Raw genomic sequence first — 13,927 nt, 5'->3', positions numbered from 1 at the left:
TGGTAAATCTGCTCAGAACCTCACTGACAGTGGGAAGACCCAGGCTTCCTGATGCTACCTAGCAGGATTTTGGCTCATTTCCTTGCTTACCCTCATTGGGCACTAAACAGCAATTGAAAAACGAAAAGAAACCTCTGTTTTGTTCCCACTCCTTTGGCCTAGAAATAATAGAGTAGACTTTACTGTGGTAGGCACTGAAGCCAGAGAAAAATCTTATGAACTGATCCAAAGCTCCTTCTCTGTGGTCACCCAGTTCGTCAGATACTCAAGAGTGCCTACTCTGCCAACTCAGAGCTGCCAGGAGACCGGGATGAATAATTGTTTATATTCCTAGAGTCCTCTACCTGGTGAGAAAAGACAAATTCACCAATCATAACCTAAAGATCTGCTAAGTACCCTAAGAGACCTCTGTTGTGCCACAAGTTCTTTGTTTTTCTCAGGGTTATATTTTCAGGGTGAAGGTTGATTGAGGTCAAGACGCTATAGTGTTATCCATCCTCTGGGGAGAGTAATAGCTAAACGAGAAAGAAAGTGGGCATTTGTAGCACCATATTGGCCCCAAAGGGAAACAAGGGATAAAACTAGGCAGCATTTCAGACAAGAACCTGGCCCAAGGAGTAGGTGAGCTAAGGAATGATGAAAGGAAGGAGAGGGCTTAGACTAAGAAAATGCCAAGGAGAAAAAGAAAATGCCAAGGAGAAATTTAGGGAAACATCATGTCAGAGCCCAGTCAACTGTTAACTTGAAGTAGAACCCCCAGGAAGTTCCCAACACCCCTTAAAGGATATCCTGAATCTCTTTGTGGGTATGTATATAATCATTTTTCTAGAGCTGGCCCACGGACCTAATCAGATTATCAAAGGGATCCATCAGTCCAACAGCCCAATAGGATTAAGATTTCCTATATGTAGACTCAAGCATTAGGCATGGGTAGAGCAGTCTCTTGCACTAGTTAGCACAGTTTCCCTCCAAATCTTCCCATTCCTGCCACAGTGGCAGATGTTGTCTTTCAGTATCCTGGAACATCAGAGTTCAAGTTGCCCTCAGAGCATCTAGGGCACATATAGCCAAGAGATTTGCAAACATACCCTGGGTGGTAGTTCAGCATCTGCTCCATATGGAGATGGCTGCTGCAAACACTTGGTTCCTCTCCACCACTTCTCTGGAGCAGCCTGGATTTTATATATTGTATAAATGTATTGATATCCAGAGACATGGGGCAAGGTGGTGGAGGACTAGAGGTCTTCAACTCACCTGGCCCCACCAACTTGCCTAGATAACTTTCAAACCATCCTGAACACCTACGAATTTGACCTGAAGTTTAAAGAGAGAACAGCCAGAACGCTACAGAGAGAAAGGTTTTCGTGTCTAACAAGGTAGGAAGGCAGAAAAAAAAAGAATCATGGGGGAGGGGCACCACGAAGAGCCTGCCTAAAGCCTCTAGGACAGGAAAGCCCAGCCCCGGAGAAGCGGGAACTTTAAAAATCCACACCGGATTCTTCCCTGACAGAAAAGTGCTCGGCAGAGAAATGGAGCAGAATTGCAGGAGGGGCAGTAAAACCTCCAGTCTCCAGGAGTCAATAATAGAGGAAGTGTGCCCAGGGGAAAGCTCGCCACAAATTGTGGGCCGATCCCAGTAAAGGGCTAGAGCACGCACTTGGCAGGGCATCTGGGAGAAGCCAGTCGGTCAGGCAGGTGGCCCCGGACAGAGGTGGCTGCGCCTGGCTGCCTTAAAGAGCCACGCACCCCAGGAGCACGATTCCAGCAGCACAGGGCCCCGGATCTCAGGGCGCTAAAGCAGACACAGCCCAGGATCCTGCACTCCCCCTGAGACAGGTGGAAGTAGGGAGGACACAGGACAGCAAGGACTCCCCTGCCACTGGAGGGCCCCAAGCTGTGCAGATCAGCATACCCACCCCAGCCTGGGAGCACCTAGGCCAGTGCAGACTGGGAGACTGCCTTAGTTACTAACAGGGAGCTGAATCCAGAGCTGGAAATCTGGCCGCCACCATTGTTTTTCCTCCTTGTTTCACCCTGTGCCTGGGAGAGGTGGGGCCTTCAGGGAAAAAACACCTCACAGGATAAACAGCTCCCACTGAGCCCTGCACCTGGCAGGGGGGGAAGCATCTCCACCAAGGCACAGACACCTGAGAATCAGCACAGCAGACCCCTCCCCTAGAAGACCAGCTGGAAGGACAGGGGAACAGCAAGTTCTTGACCAAGCAGCTCTGGAAAGCTCCAGGGGAAGTCAAGGGATTTACAGTACATAGAACCAAAAGGTACCCATCCTTTTTCCTTTTTTTCTTTTTTCCAATACAACTCGTCTTTATATCAGAGTATAAATTTCCATTTTTTGCTCTTTTTCCACTTTAACTACAATATTTTACCACCTCTTCATTTTTAAGTTTCTTCCTTTTTGACTTTCATATTTCTACAATTACAGGTCTTAGATATATTTTCCACTTCTAGATCCCTTAAACATACTCAACTTCATTTTGGGAGATATACAAGATTTTTTTTTTTGTTTAGTGCTTTTTGTTTTCTCTGCCTCATTTTGTTCTACAAGGGCAGAAGTTAATACCTTCTAAAACATGACCAGCATGCACCCAGAATATACTGTGCTGGTTCATTCTGTGAGATTATATTCTCTCTTCATTCCGATTCTACCCCCCTCTTTTATCTCATTTATGTTTTGGTGGTCAATGGTGGGGCTCTATACAAGGATTTCTGGTAGAGAAATTTCTGACTGAGCATCTTCTAACATACAAAACTTAATACAAACTTAATACACTCAGAACCAAGAGGATCACCCTCTAGGACCCCTCAGGTAGGCTACAATCTCTCCCCACTACAACTTCGTCACCACCACCATCTCCCAGCCTGCCCCCATTTTATTCTTCTCTCTCTTTTTTTTTTCTCTTGACTTTTGCTTTTTTTTTCCTCTTCTTTTTTTCTCCTTTTTTCATTTTTTCTTCTACTTTGGGATTCTTGGCCTTTTATTTTTACTAATTTGTTTTTCACTGTAGTGGTCCTTTAGTTTTCTTTCGTTCTGATCTTTGTTTTCAATTTCTGATCTCTGACCTCTTAAGAATTATCTAGGGTGAAATTTACTTAGGTCGTGGTTGATATTCTTGACTCAGCCCACCATACAGCCACCCTGCACTGAGCAAAATGACTGGAAAGAAGAACTCACCACAAAAGAAAGAATCAGAAAACAGTACTTTCTGTACAGAGTTACAGAATTTGGATTACAAGTAGATGTCAGAAAGCCAATTCAGAAACACAATTATAAAGCAACTGGTGGCTCTGGAAAAAGGGATAAAGGACTCAAGAGACTTCATGACTGCAGAATTTAGATCTAGTCAGCCCAAATTAAATGAGATGCAATCCAAACTGGAGGTCCCAATGAGAGAGTTAATGAGGTGGAAGAATGAGAGAGCAACACAGAAGACAAGTAGATGGCAAGAAAGGAAAAGAGAGAAAAACAATTAAGTGATCATGAGGAAAGGCTAAGGGAAATAATAGCTTCAGAAGGAAAAGTCTATGTATAATTGGGGTTCCAGAGAGCTCCAAGAGGGCCAGCAGGCCAGAAAGCATATTTGAACAAATCATAGCTGAGAACTTCCCTAATTTGGAGATGGAAACAGGCATTCAGATCCAGGAGATAGAGAGGTCTCCCCCCAAAATCAATACAAACCGTTCAACACCTTGACAGTTAATACTGAAACTTGCAAATTCCAAAGATAAAGGGAAAATCCTTAAAGCAGTGAAAGACAAGAGATCCATAACTTATATGGGGATAAATATTATATTAACAACAGGCTTCTCCACAGAGACCTGACAGGCCAGAAAGGGCTGGCAGGATATATTCAGGGTACTAAATGAGAAGAACATGCAGTCAAGAATGCTATATCCAGCGAGGCTCTCATTCAGAATAGAAAGAGAAATAAAGAGCTTCCAAGATAGGCAGAAACTGAAAGAATATGTGACCACCAAAACAGCTCTGCAAGAAATAGTAAGGGGGAATCTGTAAAAGAAAGAGAAAGCACAAAGAAATAATCCACAAAAACAGGGACTGAATAGGTATGATGACACAAAATTCATATCTTTCAATAGGAACTCTGAACATGAATGGGCTTAATGATCCCATTAGAAGACGCAGGGTCTCAGACTGGATGAAAAAGCAAGACCCATCTATTTGCTGTCTACAAGAGACTCATTTTAGACATATCGACACCTCCAGCCTGAAAATGAAACATTGGTGAACCATTTACTATTCAAGTGGTCCTCAAAAGAAAGCTGTGGTAACAATCCTTAGATAACTTAAATGTTATCCCAAAGAAAGTAGTAAGAGATGAAGAGGGACACTATATTATAATTAAAAGATCTATCCAACCAGAAGACCTAACAATTATGAATATTTATGCCCCTAATGTGGGAGCTGCTAAGTATATAAATCAATTAATAACCAAAGTAAAGACATACTTAGATAATAATACACTAATATTAGTAATATTAGGAGACTTCAAAACAGCACTTTCTGCAAATGACAATTACTCTAAGCACAAGATCTTCAAAGAAACAAGAGCTTTAAATGATATACTGGATCAGATGGATTTCACACATATATTTACAGAACTTTCCATCTGAATTCAACTGACTACACATTATTCTCAAGTGCACATGGAACTTTCTCCAGAAGAGACCACATACTGGGTCACAAATCAGGTTTCACCCTATACCAAAGACTGGGACTGTCCCCTGCATATTTTCAGACCATAATGCTTTGAAACTTGAATTCAATTACAAGAAGAAATTTGGAAGAAATGCATACACGTGAAGGTTAAAGAGCGTCCTGCTAAAAGATGAATGAATAGGTCAATCAGGAAATTAGGGAAGAATTAAAAAGATCCATGGAAACTAATGAAAATGAAGATACAACCATTCAGAATCTTTGGGATACAGCAAAAGCAGTCCTGAGGGGGAAATACATCACAATACAAGCATCCCTCAAAATATTGGAAGAAACTCAAATACTAAAATACACAAGCTAACCTTGCACCTAAAGGTACTGGAGAAAGAACAGCAAATAAACCTACACCAAGGGATCCCTGGGTGGCGCAGCGGTTTGGCGCCTGCCTTTGGCCCAGGGCGCGATCCTGGAGACCTGGGATCGAATCCCACGTCAGGCTCCCGGTGCATGGAGCCTGCTTCTCCCTCCGCCTGTATCTCTGCCTCTCTCTCTCTCTCTGTGACTATCATAAATAAATAAAAAATTAAAAAAAAAATTTTAAACCTACACCAAGCAGCAGAAGAGAGTTCATAAAGATTGGAGCAGAACTCAATGAAATAGATACCAGAGGAACTGTGGAACAGATCAACAAAACCAGGAGTTGGTTCCTTGAAAGAATTAATAAGATAGATAAACCATTAGCCAGTCTTATTAAATACAAACGATTTTGAAAACATTATGAGCAGCAATACGCCAATAAATTAGGAAATCTAGCAGAAATGGAAGCATTTCTGGAACACCACAAACTACCAAATCTGGAACAGGAAGAAATAGAAAACCTGAACAGGCTAATAACCAGCGAGGAAATTGAAGCAGTCATCAAAAACCTTCCAAGACACAAAAGTCCAGGGCTAGATGGCTTCCCAGGGGAATTCTATCAAAGGTTTAAAGAAGAAACAATACCTATTCTACTAAAGCTGTTCCAAAAGATAGAAAGGGATGGAAAACTTCCAAACTCATTCTATGAGGCCACCATCACCTTAATTCCAAAACCAGACAAAGACCCCACCAAAAGGAGAATTATAGAACAATAACCCTGATGAACACAGATCCAAAAATTCTCAACAAGTTACTAGGCAGTAGGATACAACACTACATTAAAAAGATTATTCACCATGACCAAGTGGGATTTATCCCTGGATGGAAGGTTGCTTCAACACATGTAAAACAATCAACGTGATAGATCATATCAACAAGACAAAAAACACGAAATATATGATCCTCTCAGTAGATGCAGAGGAAGCTTTTGACAAAATACAGCATCCAAATGCCTATGCTTCCCAGGGCAATTTACACATTCAATGCAATCCCTATCAAATCACCATGGACTTTCTTCAGAGAATTGGAATAAATCATCTTAATATTTGTGTGGAATCAGAAAAGACACCGAATAGCCAGGGGAATATTGAAAAAGAAAATACGAGCTGGGGGCATCACAATGCCAGATTTAAAGTTGTACTACAAAGCTGTGATCATCAAGACACTGTATTACTCGCACAAAAACAGACACATAGTTCACTGGCAGAATAGAGAACTCAGAAATCGGTCATCAACTATTGTCAACTAATATTCAGCAAAGCAGGAAAGATTATCCACTGGACATAGGACCACCTCTTCAATAAATGGTGCTGGGAAAATTTGAAAGTCACATGTAGAAGAATGAAAGTAGACCATTCTCTAACACCATACACAAAGATAAACTCAAAATGGATGAAATATTTAAATGTGAGACAAGAATCCATCAAAATCCTAGAGGAGAACACAGGCAACACCTTTTTTGGACTTGGCCACAGCAACTTCTTGCAAGATACACCTATGAAGGCAAGGGAAATAAAAGCAAAAATGAATTATTGGGACTTCATCAAGATAAAGAGTTTCTGCACAGCAAAAGAAACAGTCAACAAAATTAAAAGACAACCTACAGAATGGGAGAAGATATTTGCAAATGACCTATCAGATAAAGGGCTAGTATCCAAGATCTATAAACAACTTATTAAACTCAACACCCAAGAAACAAACAATCCAGTCATGAAATGGGAAAATACATGAACAGAAATTTCAAAGAGGAAGACATAGACGTGGCCAACAAGCACATAGAAAAAGCTCCGCATCACTGGGCATCAGGGAAATACAAATCAAAACCACAATGAGATACCACGTCACACCAGTGAGAATGGGGAAAATAACAAGTCAGGAAAATAAAAATGTTTTAGAGGATGTGGAGATACGGGAAATGTCTTGCACTGTTGGTGGGAATGTGAACTGATATAGCCACTCGGGAAAACTGTGTGGAGCTTCCTCAAAGAGATAATAATAGACCTGCCCTACGACCCAGCAATTTCACTGCTGGGATTTACCCCAAAGATACAGATGCAGTGAAAATCTGAGACACCTGCACCCGGATGTTTATTTTTTTATTTATTTTTAATAATATATTTATTTTGTATTGGTGTTCAATTTGCCAACATAAAGAATAACACCCAGTGCTCATCCCGTCAAGTATCCCCCTCAGTGCCCATCACCCATTCACCCCCACCCCCAGCCCTCCTCCCCTTCCATCACCCCTAGTTCATTTCCCAGAGTTAGGAGTCTTTATGTTCTGTCTTCCTTTCTGATATTTCCCACACATTTATTCTCCCTTCCCCTATATTCCCTTTCAATATTATTTACATTCCCCAAATGAATGAGAACATATAATGTTTGTCCCCCTCCGATTGACTTACTTCACTCAGCATAATACTCTCCAGTTCCATCCACGTTGAAGCAAATGGTGGGTATTTGTCATTTCTAATGGCTGAGTAATATTCCATTGTATACATAAACCACATCTTCTTTATCCATTCATCTTTCGATGGACACCGAGGCTCCTTCCACAGTTTGGCTACTGTGGACATTGCTGCTATAAACATCGGGGGGCAGGAGTCCCGGCTTTTCATTGCATCTGAATCTTTGGGGGTAAACCCCAACAGTGCAATTGCTGGGTCATAGGGCAGGTTTATTTTTAACTCTTTGAAGACCCTCCACACAGTTTTCCAGAGTGGCTGCACCAGTTCACATTCCCACCAACAGTGTAAGAGGGTTCCCTTTCCTCTGCATCCTCTCCAACATTTGTTGTTTCCTGCCTTGTTAATGTTCCCCATTCTCACTGGTGTGAGGTGGTATCTCATTGGGGTTTTGATTTGTATTTCCCTGATGGCAAGTGATGCGGAGCTTTTTCTATGTGCTTGTTGGCCATGTCTATGTCTTGTGAGATTTCTGTTCATGTCTTTTGTCCATTACATGATTGGATTGTTTCTTTGCTGTTGAGTTTAATAAGATCTTTATAGATCTTGGAAACTAGCCCTTTATCTGATACGTCATTTGCAAATATCTTCTCCCATTCTGTAGGTTGTCTTTTAGTTTTGTTGACTATCCTTTACTGTGCAAAAGCTTCTTATCTTGATGAAGTCATCAATAGTTCATTTTTGCTTTTGTTTCTTTTGCCTTCCTGGATGGTTCTTGCAAGAAGTTACTGTGGCTGAGTTCAAAAAGGGTGTTGCCTGTGTTCTCCTCTAGGATTTTGATGGAATCTTATCTCACATTTAGATCTTTCATCCATTTTGAGTTTATCTTTGTGTATGGTGAAAGAGAGTGGTCTAGTTTCATTCTTCTGCATGTGGATGTCCAATTTTCCCAGCACCATTTATTGAAGAGACTGTCTTTCTTCCAGTGGATAGTCTTTCCTCCTTTTTTTTTTTCTCCGATTGACTTTTTTTTTAATAAATTAATTTTTATTGGTGTTCAATTTACCAACATACAGAAAAACACGCAGTGCTCATCCCGTCAAGTGTCCCCCTCAGTGCCCATCACCCATTCACCCCCACCCCCTGCCCTCCTCCCCTTCCACCACCCCTAGTTCGTTTCCCAGAGTTAGGAGTCTTTATGTTCTGTCTCCCTTTCTGATATTTCCTACCCATTTCTTCTCCCTTCCCTTCTATTCCCTTTCACTATTATTTATATTCCCCAAATGAATGAGAACATACACTGTTTGTCCTTCTCCGATTGACTTACTGCACTCTGCATAATACCCTCCAGTTCCATCCACGTCGAAGCCAATCGTGGGTATTTGTCGTTTCTAATGGCTAAGTAATATTCCATTGTATACATAAACCACATCTTCTTTATCCATTCATCTTTCGATGGACACCGAGGCTCCTTCCACAGTTTGGCTATTGTGGATATTGCTGATAGAAACATCGGGGTGCAGGTGTCCCAGCGTTTCATTGCATCTGAATCTTTGGGGTAAATCCCCAACAGTGCAGTTGCTGGGTCATAGGGCAGGTCTATTTTTAACTCTTTGAGGAACCTCCACACAGTTTTCCAGAGTGGCTGCACCAGTTCACATTCCCACCAACAGTGTAAGAGGCTTCCCTTTTCTCCGCATCCTCTCCAACATTTGTTGTTTCCTGCCTTGTTAATTTTCCCCATTCTCACTGGTGTGAGGTGGTATCTCATTGGGGTTTTGATTTGTATTTCCCTGATGGCAAGTGATGCAGAACATTTTCTCATGTGCTTGTTGGCCATGTCTATGTCTTGTGAGATTTCTGTTCATGTCTTTTGCCCATTACATGATTGGATTGTTTCTTTGCTGTTGAGTTTAATAAGATCTTTATAGATCTTGGAAACTAGCCCTTTATCTGATACTCATTTGCAAATATCTTCTCCCATTCTGTAGGTTGTCGTTTAGTTTTGTTGACTGTATCCTTTGCTGTGCAAAAGCTTCTTATCTTGATGAAGTCATCAATAGTTCATTTTTGCTTTTGTTTCTTTTGCCTTCCTGGATGGTTCTTGCAAGAAGTTACTGTGGCCGAGTTAAAAAAGGGTATTGCTTGTGTTCTCCTCTAGGATTTTGATGGACTCTTATCTCACATTTAGATCTTTCATCCATTTTGAGTTTATCTTTGTGTATGGTGAGAGTGGTCTAGTTTCATTCTTCTGCATGTGGATGTCCAATTTTTCCAGCGCCATTTATTGAAGGACTGTCTTTCTTCCAATGGATAGTCTTTCCTCCTTTATCGAATATTAGTTGACCATAAAGTTCAGGGTCTACTTCTGGGTTCTCTATTCTGTTCCATTGATCTATGTGTCTGTTTTTGTGCCAGTACCACACTGTCTTGATGACCACAGCTTTGTAGTACAACCTGAAATCTGGCATTGTGATGCCCCCAGATTTGGTTTTCTTTTTTAAATGGATAAAGAAAATGTGGTCTATATATACAATGGAATATTACTCAGCCATTAGAAACAACAAATACCCACCATTTGCTTCAACTTGGATGGAACTGGTGAGTATTATGGTAAGTGAAGCAAGTAAATCAGAGAAGGAGAAACATTATATGGTCTCATTCATTTGGGGAATATAAAAATTAGTGAAAGGGAATAAAGGGGAAAGGAGAGAAAATGAGTGGGAAATATCAGTGAGGGTGACAGAACATGAGAGACACCTCACTCTGAGAAAGGAAGAGGGGGTAGTGGAAAGGGAGGTGGTGGGGGGATGGGGTGACTGGGTGATGGGCACTGAGGGAGGCATTTGATGGGATGAGCACTGGGTGTTATTCTATATGTTGGCAAATCAAACTCCAATAAAAATATAGCTAAATAAATAAATAAAGTCATATTTAAAAAATAAAAAAATAAAAACCTCAGCAGGAAAAAAAATCAGATAGAGGTGCAAAAACAATATAATAGAAAATAAATAAATCTATGTATTCCAGCAACTCTTACATCCTTAAAAAATGTATTGATATCCTATATATTTTTTCTTGCCAGATAGTTTTTGCTGCTAAAAAATTTGGATATCATAGTTCTAGTCTAGCCCCCTAATTTTGTCCATTGAGGCAGTGAGGCAGATAAAAATGGAGCGGATTTGTCCAAGGACACAAAACAAATTAATAACATATAGATCTTTGTTTCTTGCTACATCAACATCTGGGTGCTTGTTAGAAATTAAATCATTGAATGCCATCACTGACCTGAATCAGAAAGATTAAGGGTGGATAGCAATCTGGTTTTACAGTCACCAGGTGAGTCTGATGCATGCTAAATAAAGTTTGAGATGCAAAAAGAATAGAGAGAAAAAAGCTGCCCAAAGTCTTGGGTTTCAGAGAACACCACTTAATGAGAGTAACCTTGGGTAAATTTCCAGTTTCTTTATCTGTAAGAGGATAATATTTGCCTCACAGGCTTGTTGCAAGGATAGAAAAAGAGAATAATTATGAAAGTGTTCTTTAAATGGTACTATGCTTTGTATGTGTAAGTGGTGTGGATTCCTACCAGGATTAATACACCTTGAACTCAGGACTCAGGTCTATTTAACCTAGGACAAAATGCTTTCCTCTGGACTTCAAAGACGGACCTAAAGTTGAGGAGCATACTATATGTGCTTAGACCAGGTCCAGGGAGGGTAAGAGTCAAAGATAATTGTTTGCTAGAGATATAAAACCTGGGATCTGAAACCATGTCCCTAGGAAGGACTGCTTTAGATGGTTGAGTCAGGTGTAGGGTCATGTGTGGAAGAAAGTTAAGGAAGAACTTGCTAGGAGCAACAATAGCCCAGTGCCCTTTGACCTTTCTTTCTGACTAGAGATCAGAGACTGATTAAAAAGTCTTCAAGCTATACACATTCTGGGGAACAGAGTTGAGGGTCAAGTTGAAGAAGTACACATTATACTGTTATTCAATGACAATAATTGAGAGTCACCCCTTCTGATAACCCATTAGTGATGAAGAACATGGTTTCTTCTTCTAAGGAACTCCCTTATTTGTAGAGTCTGCATGCCAAGTTAATTATAACAGAGTGACAAGTGCTAAGATAGAAGGATTGTTCAAGACACCTGCAAAGCCTACTGTTGGTAAGGACCAACAATGCTTGATCAAGGAGGTAGGACAGCCTATTAAAGGTGACAATAGCAGGAAGTCTTCAAAGGCAAGTTACCCTAGTCATAACAAAGAGTAGAAGTAAGGTAGAAGTCCAGAGGGGATAAAGAAAGATCATATCATATTGGGACACCATTGAAGGGTACAGGATAATTAGAACATGGTAAGTCCTGAGGCCAGAGAGGTAAGCTAGTGAGGGAAATCACCAGACTAGTTGATTTCCCACCTATGATTAGGGAGAGGTATTGAATATTGAATTGTCCCCTCTTGGAATTCTAACTATCGTTACCACTCACCCAACTCTGAGGCTGCCACTGCCCTCCAAGAAAGTCTTAATTTATTAACTTTTTCTATAAGTCTGCCTTATTTCGTCATGAGAGCATAAATTTCGAGAGCTAGGAACTATTTATTCCTCTTCTGTCTCTTCCTAGCCCAGTATAGTATAGTTCAGGTCCCTATTTGGTACTCAGGAAGAACTTAATAACGTATGTGCCTAAGAAATGTGAGAGAAGGCAGGGAAAGGATAAGGAGAGATGAGCACTTAGTCTCAAAAGTATGATAAAAGAAAGAAAGATTCACAGATTTATGAGTAGTGCCTTCCAAAGGCTCAGACTGGACTTTCCTGTAGCAACTGTGGTCATCTCTGCCTTTAGAATAGGACTGGCCTGAACACACACACACACAAAAATAGAATAGGACTGGCCTGAATTGTTCAGGGTGGGTGAGGGGCTTGAGGTGGGAGTAGGATGCTCCCAAAAAGCATGAGGGAAGAGCAGACACCACTTTAATAAAGAGCTCACTGGCCTGGGAGCAATGAGGCCTGGGGTTCCAGTTGTAGCTTTGCCATTACCTCCCTCAGCCTTAGTCAAACCTCTTTAGTTCTTGGATCCTCAGTTTGCACAACTATAACTTGATGGAGTTGATGCAGCTGAGCTTCCATCAGTGGCCTCTCTGTAAGTAAGGGTGCCAGAATGCTTCTAGCTCTGATATTTGGCTAATGCCCAGCAGATGATATTTCTATGTCCCTGAAGATATCAGGGAAGAAATTAAGCTGGGCCCTGAACCCTCCACCTAGTTCTGACCCATGAGTGGAGGCTTGGATCAGTCCAGCCCTATGAGTAGCACTTAGGGCTGTGTTAGTATACAAAAATAGAAGAAGGCATATGCTTACTGTGGTAAAATTCAGATGAAGTCATTTGGGGAGATCCTTCTCCTTATAGCTTATCTCATGATGCAAGTCCCAAGGACAGAAAATTTTTGTAGTTTCAAGTTTTTATTTAAATTTCCCAAGGGAAGAAAATTAAGTTTTTAGAAGTTAACTAGAATGTGTGTATACGTTGGTGTGGTATGGCTTTTGTTGTTGATGTTCTTAAAGAAACACAGTCATTTGTAGTTAGTAGACAAATAGTTTATGCAGAAAGTAAGTGTGGTTACAGTTCATTATTGTCAATGATACAGCATTTTCAATCATGATTATAGGTGAAACCAATAAAACCTCATTATGTAGTCATAGCATATTCATGCTAGTGAGAACATAGCAAAGCATTGTACCTGCATTATAGGGGAAGACAAAACTGGGGATGGGACATATTTTCACTCACCTCTGGTTGGCTTTGTGTATTTTGTCATTGAGACTTACGTTATGTTTGGGTCAAACAAAAAACCCAAAGAGGTTTTATAAAAGTTTACAACCATTAAACAGTATTTGTTTAATCCCACAAACTACTATAGCTCAGTGATATATAAATCAGGACTAGAAATAGTCAATCTGTCTATGTATATAGCTAGCTACAATATGGTAGACATTGAATATGCTGAGTCTTTCCAAAGGCATCAACTACTTTGGACAAGCAGGTTCCCAAAACATACTGGTTTGGTTTCCAATGAGAACTAATTGTAGTGCCACTTCAAGTTTAAGACTATGCCCTCCTCAGTGTCAGATGTGAGGAGGAGAAAACTAGGGGAAGACAGAGAAGGATTAGGAGGAAACCTGAGCAGAGCTCTTTGGATAGCTTAACAGTATTTTCCCTGTGCAGTTTCAGACCTGGTTCACAGAGTAAAAGTGTATTGAAATTGTTGGCCCTCAAAAAGGGCAATTGTACGAAGTCCCATACTAACAGCATAGATAGAACAGTAAATGAGTGCCTCTCAAAATGAATTCTTCTATGTTAGAAGAAAGCTCAGTGCCAAAGGTTAATGGGTATCAATATTTGAATTACT

Source organism: Vulpes lagopus, chromosome X, assembly GCF_018345385.1.
Source record: "Vulpes lagopus strain Blue_001 chromosome X, ASM1834538v1, whole genome shotgun sequence".
Taxonomy (NCBI): Eukaryota; Metazoa; Chordata; class Mammalia; order Carnivora; family Canidae; genus Vulpes; species Vulpes lagopus.
Note: the sequence above shows the minus strand (reverse complement) of the source record.